A 13067-nucleotide genomic window follows, 5' to 3' on the forward strand; every position below is an offset into this window, starting at 1 on the left:
CTTCCAAAAAAAAGGAGGAGGGAACTCTTCCAAACTCATTTTATGAGGCCAGCATTACCTTGATACTGAAACCGGACGAGAAAGTCACAAGAAAAGAAAATTACCTGGTGAACACAAATGCAAAATCCTCAACAAAATATTAGCAAACCAAATTCAATAGGCATACACTACGATCAAGTGGGATTTATTCTAGGGATGCAAGGATGATTCAACAACCACAAATCAGTCACTGTGATATGTCACATAGACAAAATAAAGGATAAAAATCATATGATCATATCAATAGATGCAGAAAAAGCATTTGACAAAATTCAACATCCATTATGACAAAACCCCTCAATAAAGTGGGTACAGAGGGGACATACAAAAGTACTTCAACATAATAAAGGCCACATGTGACATGCCTACATCATACTCATAGTTTTTCCTCTAAGATCAGGAACAAGAAAAGGATACCTACTCTTACCACTTTTATTAAATATAGCATTGGAAGTCCTAGCCAGAGTAATTGGGCAAGAAAAAGAAATAAAAGGCATCCAAATTGGAAAGGAAGAAGTAAAACTGTCACTCTATTAAGATGACACTATATATATATATATATATATATATATATATATATATAGTATAAAGACTCCATCAAAAAACTGTTAAAAACTAATAAACAAATTCAGTAAAGTTGTAGGATAAAACATCAATATACAAAAATCTGTTGTATTTAAATAAACTAATAATGAACTATCAGAAAGAGAAATTAAGCAAACAATCCCATTTACAATTGCATCAAAAAAGAATAAAATACCTAGCAATAAATTTAACCAAGGAGTTGGAAGACCTGTATATTGAAAACTACAAGACATTAAAGAAATTGAAAACAATACAGATAAATGGACAGATATTCCATGTTCATGGATTGGAAAAATTAATATTGTTAAAATGTCCATACCACCAAAATCAATCTACAGATTCAATGCAATCCCTATCAAAATCCCTATCCCAATGGAATTTTTCACAGAAATAGAACAAATAATCCTAAAATTTGTAGAAACCATAAAAGACCCCAAATAGCCAAAGCAATCTTGAGAAAGAACAAAGCTGAAGGTATCACACTCTCTAATTTCAAACTACATTACAAGCTATAGTAATTTAAACAGTATGATATTCAGAGAAAAGCAGACACACAGATCAAAGGAACAAAATAAAGAGCCCAGAAATAAACCCAAGCATATATGGCTAAATAATTGATGACAAAGAAGCCAAGAATACACAATGGGGAAAGGACAGTCTTTTCTATAAATGGTTTTGGGAAAATTGGACAGCCACATGCAGAAGATTGAAACTGGACTAATACTTTTACACTATACACAAATATTAACTCAGAATGGATTAAAGACTGGAGCATAAGCCCCAAAATTATAAAATTCCTAGAAGAAAACAGGTGGTAAAGCTCTTTGACATTATGCCTTGACGATGATTTTTTGATTCTCACACCAGAAGTACAAGGAACAAAAGCAAAAATAAACAAGTGGGACTACATCAAACTAAAAAGTTTCTGCATAGCAAAGGAAATCATTGACAAAATGAAAATGGAGAAAACATTTGCAAATATCCAAAATATATAAACAACTAATACAACTCAATACAAAAAAGTATGATTAATAAATGAGCAGATCTGGGGCTTCCCTGGTGGTGCAGTGGTTGAGAGTCCGCCTGCCGATGCAGGGGACACGGGTTCGTGCCCCGGTCTGGGAAGATCCCACATGCCACGGAGCGGCTGGGCCCGTGAGCCATGGCCACTGAGCCTGTGCGTCTGGAGCCTGTGCTCCACAACGGGAGAGGCCACAACAGTGAGAGGCCCCCATACCGCAAAAAAAAAAAAGCAGATCTGAATAAACATTTTTCCAAAAAAGACATATAGATGTCCAAAAGACACATGAAAAATGCTCTTTATCATTAATCTACATCACTAATCATTAAACATAATGCAAAAAACCCCCACAATGAGATATCACCTCACACCTGTCAGAATGGCTATTATCAAAATGACTAGAAATATAAAGTGTTGGCAAGGATGTGGAGAAGAGAGAACACTTGTACACTGTTGGTGGGAATGTAAATTGGTACAGTTGTTATGGAAAACCGTATAAAGGTTCCTCAAAAAATTAAAACTAGAACTACCATACGATCTAGCAATTACACCTCTGGGCATTTATCTGAAGAAAATGAAAACACTAACTTGAAAAGATATATGCATCCCCATGTTCCTTACAGCATTATTTAACAATAGCCAAGTTATGGAAACAAAGTAAACGTCCATTGATGGATAAATGGATGAAGATGTGGTACATGTATGTATATGTGTGTGTGTATAGACACACACACATACAATGGAATATTATTCAGCCACATAAAAGAGTGATATCTTGCCATTTGCAACAACATGGATGAACCCTGAGGGTATTATGCTAAGTGAAATAAGTCAGACACTGAAAGACAAATACCATATGTACTCTCTTATATGTGGAGTCTAAGATATATATATATATATATATATATATATATATATATATATGATATATGTATATATAAACCAAACTCATAGATACAGGTAACAGATTGGTGGTGGCCAGAGGCAAGAGGTGGAGGTAGGAGGAATGGATAAACTGTTTTTTCAGTTTCAAAAATAATAATAAATAAATAGAATTTAACATTTCTGTGGTGGCTCACAAATCCTATTTGCACGTCACATTCTGTACTACACCTGAAACATAATTAGAACCAAATGAGAGAGACTCCAGCAGAACTCCTAGAACTCACTTTTGTAGACATGTCTGTGGTGTCAGCCTGCTCTTTAGTCAATTGTCTCTCCTAAAACAGTAAATGAAAGATTTATCACTTTATGATTTTTAGGTCATAGTTTCATGGTTGCCCTTGTTCAAAATTAATTATTGAATTATAGTTAAAAGTAGCTTTTTCTCAAGCACTTTTTTTTGTTGTCCAAAAAATGTTATTTACTGTCACCATGAGTGTTTGCTGACATACTAGCATTGCAATGCCTATTCTTATTGCATATTTGAGATGGTAGCTCATATTCGGTCCATTCTTTGCTCTCATTTGATAAGCTTAATGTTAGGATGTGGAGGAGGTGTAAATCCCACTATTCCAATAAAGCATGCTTAACTGTACTTATAAAGGCCTTATTCTAAAGCCTTCATTATAATCATCAAAAAAAGATGTTTATAGAAAGAAAATGCAGTGTCATAGCTTTCAAGTCTCTATCAATGTTTTATAAGAATTCTAGGTACATACAAATTTAAAATCTCATTTTTTTTATGTTCTAAAGGGAATGGAAATTCTGTTTAAAGATCTACATTACAGATAAACTTTTTCTTGAAACTTTTCTATGATAATTATTCACATTCTGAGTAACATCTTGGTTCACAGATTGAACCAAGGTAAGGAGGTTTGGAGACAGTGTAAGGAGGTAAGGAGACAGTGAAATGTTAGCAAGCACTAACCCTCTTTCTTCAGGGTGATTTCTAAAATCATCTAGAAGCATAAATAATTATCTGAAAAATTATTCCATATTAATACATACAAACATAGGATACAATTAATAGTAAATAAATACTTACACACGCATTAGCTTAGATTTTTTTGTTTGTTTTTTTATATTTCTTTTCTTAAGCCTGTGGGAGAGGTTGAAACTAAAGCAAATCTGGACATATTATAAAGCCACTGAAAAAGTATGAACCCCAAATCAAATTTGTATCTGACGTATATTGCTATCCCATTTTCAACATCTAAAATTACCCTTTGTACTTTTTTTGACTATTTAAACATTTAAATATTTAATAATTGACTTCCACTAATAACCATAAGCATGGATTCTATAAGCCAATCTCTTAAGACAATTAAAATTCCCTCCTGCCAAAAGGTCTATCTGATGAGAGACTGCAGTGTTAGTACATGTGAGGACAGTCACTTTACCCTTTTTCTATTTAAAACTACAGCCATCTATTTCACTGGATCCTAACAGTGAAGAATTAGGCAAACACTGATAAAATCTGTTTTTCCAATGCTAGAAAACTAAGAAATATACTGTTCCCTAAATATTAGAAATTTCTAATGAAACTTCTAATGTCAGCTTGTTCTGATAACTTCCAAATCTGTATCTGCAGCCTGAGCTGCTGAGTTCCGGACTTCTCTAACCAACTACCTATTCCACACTGACATTCCCATAGGCATCTATAGGCATCTCAGTCTTCACAAGTTCAAAGCAGAGTGCTAGACTCCCTGTGCCACAAACCTGCTCCCACTCCAGTCCACTCCATTTCTTTAATTGGCACCATAGTTACAGTTACTCAAGATAAAAAAACTCTTCATGATTCTAGATTTGGGTTTTCCTCAAACCCCAGAACCATAGTCCTATTGACACTGCCTCCAGTATACTAAATTCTGACTACTTCTCACCATATCCAGTGATAAAACCCTAGCCTGAGTCATCCTTATCTCTTGTCTGCTTCCATCCTTATCTCCTATGTGGCTAGTTGCCTACTCAACATCCAGCTTTCCTTTCTTCCATACCAACAGAGCTCTGATGTTATTCAGTGTGGAAATGTATCCAGCGAAAAAAACAACTACATTTCCCAGTCTCCCCTGGAGTTAGGCATGGCCATGTAACAAAATCTGGCCTATGAAATGTAAGTGGAAGTTGCCGTGAAGCTGTTGAAAAGAAGGCCACAGCAGTTGCTGTTGGTGTCCCACACATCTCTCACACTTACCACTTCAGGGCACTCAGCCTGACTTCCAGTGGACAGAACCTGCATTTCTTTGCCTAAGTGTCTTCTCTTGCTACTGGAGTCCTCTTTGCCTCCTGTGTGATAGGCCAGCAGTGACAGGGAATTGAAGCCCTCCCAGGAGCAACCTTCAACCAATAACTGTCGGTTACTGGTGTATAAACATTCATTTGCTCCTTGGATGGAAGAACTCTGAGGAGTGTGATTTACACTGGGTTCCAGAGTTTCCCCATCAGGATTTTGCTCCAGTCACCCTCAGTGGTACTTGGTTTGATAACCTGCCTTTCCTTGTTTTAATTCCCCAACCCTACAGGTGATAGGCTGAAAAATGGCCACCAAAGATGTAAGGTCTGAGTCCCCGGAACCTATTAATGCTATTTTATTTGGAATAAAGTTCGTTGTATAAATTAAGTGTCTTGAGATGGGGAGATTATCCTACATTATCTGGGTGGGCCCTAAGAAAGAGGCAGAGGGAAATTTGACACACACAAGAAAAGGGGATATGAAGATGAATCAGACACAGATGAGAAGATGCTGGCCTTAAGGATCAGTGATGTAGCCACAAGCCAAGGGATGCTGGCAGTCACCAGAAGCCTGAAGAAGCAAGGAACGGATTGTCCCCTAGAGCATCTGGAGGGAATGCAGCCCTGCTGACACCTTGATTTTGGCCCAGTGACACTGATTTTGGACTTCTGGACCACAGAACTGTGAGTAAATGCATTTTAGTTGTTTTAAGCCACTGAGTTTGTTATACAGCAGTCATAGGAAACTAATAGACCATACTTTCATCTCCCAAATAAACTACTTGTATCCAAATCCTTGTTTCAGGGCTTTGGCTTCTGTAGGAACCCCAAATAAAATGCTGGCACGCTCTCTTTTGTTTTTACCCATTGCCCTTCCTCTGCTCCCTTCCTGGAAGGCAGATGTGATGCTGGAGGTGGTTCCGCCATCTTGCAATCATTAGTTGGGGCCAAACAATAAAGCCACACACTGAGGGTGATAAAGCAGAAAGATACATCTAGACTTGGATATACAGCTAATTATTTGATCTTTACTTGGATGGGTAACAGGCATCTCAAACCAAGCTTGCATTTTTTCCAGTCTTCTTTATTTTAATAAATGACAATCTTATCTTTCCAATTGGTGGGACAAAAGCCCACCATCGCATCTCCTTCCTGCACACTCCACATTCAATCTATGATTTCTAAATATTATCAGCTTTTCTGTCACAACATCCCCATTTGTCACTATTTCTACCAACCTGATCCAAACCACTGCCATCTCCCACTGAATTAGAGTTCAGCTTGTCTGTCTTTTCTACCCATGCTTTGCTATGGTCTAGTCTTCACATAGCAACCAGAATGAGCCTTTCAAAACTTTAGGTCAGAAAATGTCACTGCTTTGCTCAAAGCCTTCCAGTGACTTCCCATTGTACAGAGTGAAACCTAAAGTCTTTACCAGGTCTGCAAGGCCCTACAGGACTTGGTTCTATTTGTCTCTCTGAGGTCACCACCTACCACCTTCCTCCTGGCTTTCTCCTCTCTAAACACACTGGCCTTTTTTTTGTTCCTTGAAAATACTAAGTATGTTCCTGCCTCAGAACCTTTGCTTTTGCTGTCTCCTCTGTCTGGAATGCTATTCCCCAGGCCATATTGAATATATGAATACATATGAAGAGAACCCTCACTTTCTGTAGGTCTTTCTTCAGATTTCACCTTATCAGATTTACTTTGTAACTCTCTACTACCATAACCTGATTAATTTTTCTTCAAAGCAGTCACTACCATCCCCCTGACAGAATATACCCTCATTTATCTGTTAAAATCTGTCCCCCCACTGCACTGTAAGCTCCATGAATCCCTGATGGTATGGTAGAGCCAGTGTCAGCTGTGAACTGCCAACCTGCAGAAAAATTAAAACCCTAATCTGTTTGGGTATCATGTTATGAGACTCTGGATCCTTTATAAAATTTGTATTCAACAGGCCTTTTCTGAGAATGCACCATCAGAGAGATGGGGTGCTGTCTCACTCCTGCCAGGCCATGGTGGAATCCACGTTCTTGACTAAGCATCTGTTGCTACTTGGGAGAAGGGACTCCTCATTACTGCTGGGTGGCCGGGGGACGGGTTCAGGCTCCCCACTAGTCCTTTGCCAATACCACCACGGCTGAGAGGGGCAGGGGGTGTCCTCATGGCCCCCATGGACACTGTGGGAAGTGGGTGGCCTCGTTATCATTCACCGCTCAAAGTGTCTGTTTTTCTTTGCCATCGTAAGTATGTATGTATCTCCCTGAGATTGTCTGTGATCTGAGGCAAGATTTGGGTATTCCGGGATCCCTGGGCCACAGCACCGAACGTGCCTCATATCCCACTTCAGTTTCTTATATGAATGGGTACAGACTTCATCTGTACTCTGACCAGCTGTCCTTCATGAGTCAGCTGTTTTGCTGATCCACCCATTTTTTCCTATTCTTGAACTTTTTAAAAGTATTTTCATAATTTGAAAATAAGATTAGCACAAGATATTTGCATTTCTGCTTTTCTCTTTTTTAGAGAAAATTTGGAAGCCATTTCACTGCATGATTCTATAGTGCACCTGGCTCTGTTATGCTCTTTTTGTACATAGCTTTTACATGACCTATGGTCCAGTGAGACTGCTTTTTCCCCCGCAGGGGAGAGAACTAATGAGCTCCTCCTGTTTCTATCATTTTCATGTTTTAGCACCTCTCTGTTTCACCAATGCTCTGACAAGAGGCTCGCAACTGCTCCAAGTGGTTCCAAGGTGCCAGACCACGGAGCACCTGCAATGTCAGGTCAGGGTGAGTGTGCCTGGATCCTGATGTACATGCCTAGGTTTACACATATCATGGCTTATTTCTTTTTCATTTTTAAAAAATTGTAACTTGTAACTAACACAACCAACCTTTTGTAAACATTGTCCTGTAAAAATTACGTACAAATTTATCCTACACAGAGGTAATCTTTAATCTTTGCCTTAACTTAATAGCAGCTTGAGTCTTTCACAGGAATCTTTCTCTTCCCTTCTTTCTTCCCTCACTCCCTCCTCCCCTCTATCTCACTCCCTCCCCTTTCTTCCTAAGTGTCTTTCCCTCCTTTCAAAGTCACTCAGTGAATTCCTACAACCACTTAGCATTGTGCTAACACTTCAGGGTCTAACTTCAAAGTCTGAGATATCAGAATTCTACCCTAGGTCCACTTCACTTTGCTTCTTCAGAGAAACAAGAAACTAGAACTCGTTAAATGTGATTACTCTGGAGAGGAATATGTGTATTTTGTGGGGGATAAATTATGAGGGAGGGAGAATAATGGGGTATAGTCTGGGCCACTCAGATACGAGAATCAATTAAATTAAAAATAATTTTCAATGTGCAAAAATAATACATGACAATTTATTAAACTACAAATATATATTGACTTATATTAGAATTATTTACAAATTATAATTAAAACTGTATTTAACTCATAAGAAACAGGTAAATAAAGTTGTGATTATGAATATGCCTCAGAGGGAAAGGACACTCTAAAGGTTAAGAAAGTTGTATACTCGGGGTCTTTTGTCTTTCCATAAAAATTGTGAATTTTTTTTTTTTTCTTTGTGGTACGCGAACTCTCACCATTGTGGCCTCTCCCATTCCAGATGCACAGGATCAGCGGTCATGGCTCACGGGCCTAGTTGCTCCATGTCATGTGGGATCTTCCCAGACCGGGGCACAAACCCGTGTCCCCTGCATCAGCAGGCGGACTCTCAACCACTGCGCCACCAGGAAAGCCCAAATTGTGAAATTTTTGTTCTAGTTCTGTGAAAAATGCCAGTGGTAATTTGATAGGATTGCATTGAATCCACAGACTGCTTTGGGTAGTAGAGTCATTTTCACAATCCAAGAACATGGTATATCTCTCCATCTATTTGTATCATCTTTAATTTCTTTCATTAGTGTCTTATAATTTTCTACATACAGGTCTTTTGTCTCCTTAGGTAGGTTTATTCCTAGGTATTTTATTCTTTTTGTTGCAATGGTAAATGGGAGTGTTTTCTTGATTTCACTTTCAGATTTTTCATCATTAGTGTATAGGAATGCAAGAGATTTCTGTGCATTAATTTTGTATCCTGCTACTTTAACTAATTCATTGATTAGCTCTAGTAGTTTTCTGGTGGCATCTTTAGGATTCTCTATGTATAGTATCATGTCATCTGCAAACAGTTACAGCTTTACTTCTTCTTTTGCAATTTGGATTCCTTTTATTTCTTTTTCTTCTCTGATTGCTGTGGCTAAAACTTCCAAAACTATGTTGAATAAGAGTGGTGCGAGTGGGCAACCTTGTCTTGTTCCTGATCTTAATGGAAATGGTTTCAGTTTTTCACCATTGAGGACTATGTTGGCTGTGGGTTTGTCATATATGGCCTTTATTATGATGAGGAAAGTCCCCTCTATGCCTACTTTCTGGAGGGTTTTTATCATAAATGAGTGTTGAATTTTGTCAAAAGCTTTCTCTGCATCTATTGAGATGACCATATGGTTTTTCTCTTCAATTTGTTAATATGGTGTATCACACTGATTGATTTGCGTATATTGAAGAATCCTTGCATTCCTGGGATAAACCCCACTTGATCATGGTGTACGATCCTTTTAATGTGCTGTTGGATTCTGGAGGAATCAGGCTCCTAGACTTCAGACTATACTACAAAGCTACAGTAATCAAGACAATACGGTACTGGCACAAAAACAGAAATATAGATCAATGGAACAGGATAGAAAGCCCAGAAATAAACCCATGCACATATGGTCACCTTATCTTTGATAAAGGAGGCAAGAATATACAATGGAGAAAAGACAGCCTCTTCAGTAAGTGGCACTGGGAAAACTAGACAGGCACATGTAAAAGAATGAAATTAGAACACTCCCTAACAGCATACAGAAACATAAACTCAAAGTGGATTAAAGACCTAAATGTAAGGCCAGACACTATAAAACTCTTAGAGGAAAACATAGGCAGAACACTCTATGACATAAATCACAGCAAGATCCTTTTTGACTCACCTCCTAGAAAAATGGAAGTAAAAGCAAAAATAAACAAATGGGACCTAATGAAACTTAAAAAAATTTGCACAGCAAAGGAAACCATAAACAAGATGAAAAGAGAACCCTCAGAATGGGAGAAAATATTTGCAAATGAAGCAACTGACAAAGGATTAATCTCCAAAATTTACAAGCAGCTCACGCAGCTCAATATCAAAAAAACAAACAACCCAATCCAAAAATGGGCAGAAGACCTAAATAGACATTTCACTAGAGAAGATATACAGATTGCCAACAAACACATGAAAGAATGCTCAACATCATTAATAATTAGAGAAATGCAAGTCAAAACTACAATGCGATATAATCTCACACCGGTCAGAATGGCCATCATCAAAAATCTATAAACAGGGCTTCCCTGGTGGCGCAGTGGTTAAGGGTCCACCTGCAGATGCAGGGAACACGGGTTCGTGCCCCGGTCTGGGAAGATCCCACATGCCACAGAGAGGTTAAGCCCATGAGCCATGGCTGCTGAGCCTGCGCATCCAGAGCCTGTGCTCTGCAACAGGAGAGGCCACAACAGTGAGGGGCCTGCTTACCGCAAAAAAAAAAAAAAAAAAAACTACAAACAATAAATGCTGGAGAGGGTGTGGAGAAAAGGGAACCCTCTTGCACTGTTGGTAGGAATGTAAACTGATACAGCCACTATGGAGCACAGCATGGAGGTTCCTTAAAAAACTAAAAATAGAACTACCATATGACCCAGCAATCCCACTACTTGGTATATACCCTGAGAAAACCATAATTCAAAAAGAGTCATGTACCCCAATGTTCATTGCAGCTCTATTTACAATAGCCAGGACATGGAAGCAACCCAAGTGTCCATTGACAGATGAATGGATAAAGAAGATGTGGAACATATATACAATGGAATACTACTCAACCATAAAAAGGAACGAAATTGAGTTATTTGTAGTGAGGTGGATGGACCTAGAGTCTGTCATACAGAGTGAAATAAGTCAGAAAGAGAAAAACAAATACCGTATGCTAACATATATATATGGAATCTAAATAAATAAATGGTTATGAAGAACCTAGGGGCAAGATGGGAATAAAGACGCAGACCTACTAGAGAATGGACTTGTGGACACAGGAAGGGGGAAGGGTAAGCTGGGACAAAGTGAGAGAGTGGTAGTGTATATATGGACATATACACACTATCAAATGTAAAATAGCTAGTGGGAAGCAGTCGCATAGCACAAGGAGATCAGCTTGGTGCTTTGTGACCAGCTAGAAGGGTGGCATAGGGAGGGTGGAGGGAGGGAGATGCAAGAGGGAAGAGATATGGGGATATATGTATATACATATAACTTATTCACTTTGTTATAAAGCAGAAACTAACACACCATTGTAAAGTAATTATACACCAATAAAAACATTAAAGAAAAAAAAAAGGAGGGCTTCCCTGGTGGTGCAGTGGTTGAGAGTCCGCCTGCCGATGCAGGGGACACGGGTTCGTGCCCCAGTCCTGGAAGATCCCACATGCCGCGGAGCGGTTAGGCCCGTGAGCCATGGCCGCTGAGCCTGTGCGTCCGGAGCCTGTGCTCCGCAACGGGAGAGGCCACACAACAGTAAGAGGCCTGCGTACCACAAAAAAAAAAAAAAAAAAGAAAGTTGTATGCATAGAAGAGTACTCCTTTAAAGGATTTTTCTGAATTCAGATGTGAGAATATGCTTTAATATTCATCTGCCTTGGTCTCTGAAAATATGACTTTCACAGCAGATAAAAACATTTTGGTAGATCATGTAGCAGTACCTAGATTTTTAGGAAGGATCTGACAAGATTCTATGAATGAGATCAATGACTCAGATATAAGTCACAGAATAAAGAGTAAATGATTCAGTAGAGAAAATGAGACTTTTGGTTGAAGGCGGATGAACATACAAATTTTGCTCCCTTCCCAAATCCTACTAAAATAAAGCAAAGGAATATTTTTAACCTACAAGGTTAAACCTACAGGACAAAAAAATGGGAGCTAGTATTGGAAAAAGCCAAGAAGCAACCCACTAGATATTTCTGGAAGTAGGAGGTGAACGCTGGCTGCCCAACTTATACCCTGTAAGCAGGAGGATTTCGAATCACGTTCTCTGGAAACTGATCAGCCTGAGACAAAGGAAAGAGACTACCCTGATAATCAGACAGTGAAGACCACTATCAACAAGCCCTACCCCTGTACACTGGATCTTCCCATCAGCTTCCGATGCCATTACTCTTAAATAGGAGCAAGCAGTCAGAGATCACAGACATCTGAGGAAAGCAGTTCACACAGCGAGGTCAAATACAAACAGAAAGACATTGTTTGAAGAAAATTATGCAGAAAGAAGAAAACTTCAAAAAACTTATAATTAAGATACTAGAGGTATTAGCTCCAGGAAAAACAAAACGTGCAGGAAAGGAAAAGTAATCACAGTATTCTATATGGCTCAGAGGTGAAGAGTATTTATAAAGGTAGAGGTATTTATAAAGTCATAACAAGGCAAACAGAATATTGATCCAACCAAAATTATGGTGTATTGAGAGAATGGAGGAATGGGGTGTGTGTGTGTGTGTGTGTGTGTGTGTGTGTGTATAGCAGGGATGACGAGGTGACCAAAACTGAAAAACCAAGAAGTAGCAAGGTAAGCATGTTCTTTAGAGATATGGAGATAAATATCAAAGGATTAGCCAAAAGAAATGAAAGTGGTTGCCTTTCGGGAGTGGAAAACTGGAGCAGGAATAGGAGATTGCTGTCTTTTGGTAACAGTGACAAAGAACCAAATGACTTTTTAAATTACATACATGAGTAACTAAGTAAAGGAAAATCTGGATAAATATTGTTTTTCAGTTAGAAAAGATATTTTAAAGAAAAAAATCCATCATATGTGCATCCACTTATACTGTACAAGGAAAATGACATTTTTCAAAACATCACTCCAGAATTCAGAAATTTTGGGACTCTCTGTTTTACTGACCTTAGCATTGCTCAGTGCATTTGTGGAATTCCTATTTAGAAATGACCTTCAGAGATAAGTTTATTAAACATAAGCTTTAATAATCTTAAATATATTACACTGCACAGCACATTGGATGGTGGTTATACTGAGCCCTTAGGGAGCTCAGTAATTGACAACTTGGTATATTCTCTAACCTGAATTTTTCTTAGTGTCACTAAACTCCCAATTCCTGTTTTCTA

The sequence above is a fragment of the Phocoena phocoena genome, chromosome 8 (genome assembly GCF_963924675.1).
Source record: "Phocoena phocoena chromosome 8, mPhoPho1.1, whole genome shotgun sequence".
In the NCBI taxonomy this organism is placed as follows: Eukaryota; Metazoa; Chordata; class Mammalia; order Artiodactyla; family Phocoenidae; genus Phocoena; species Phocoena phocoena.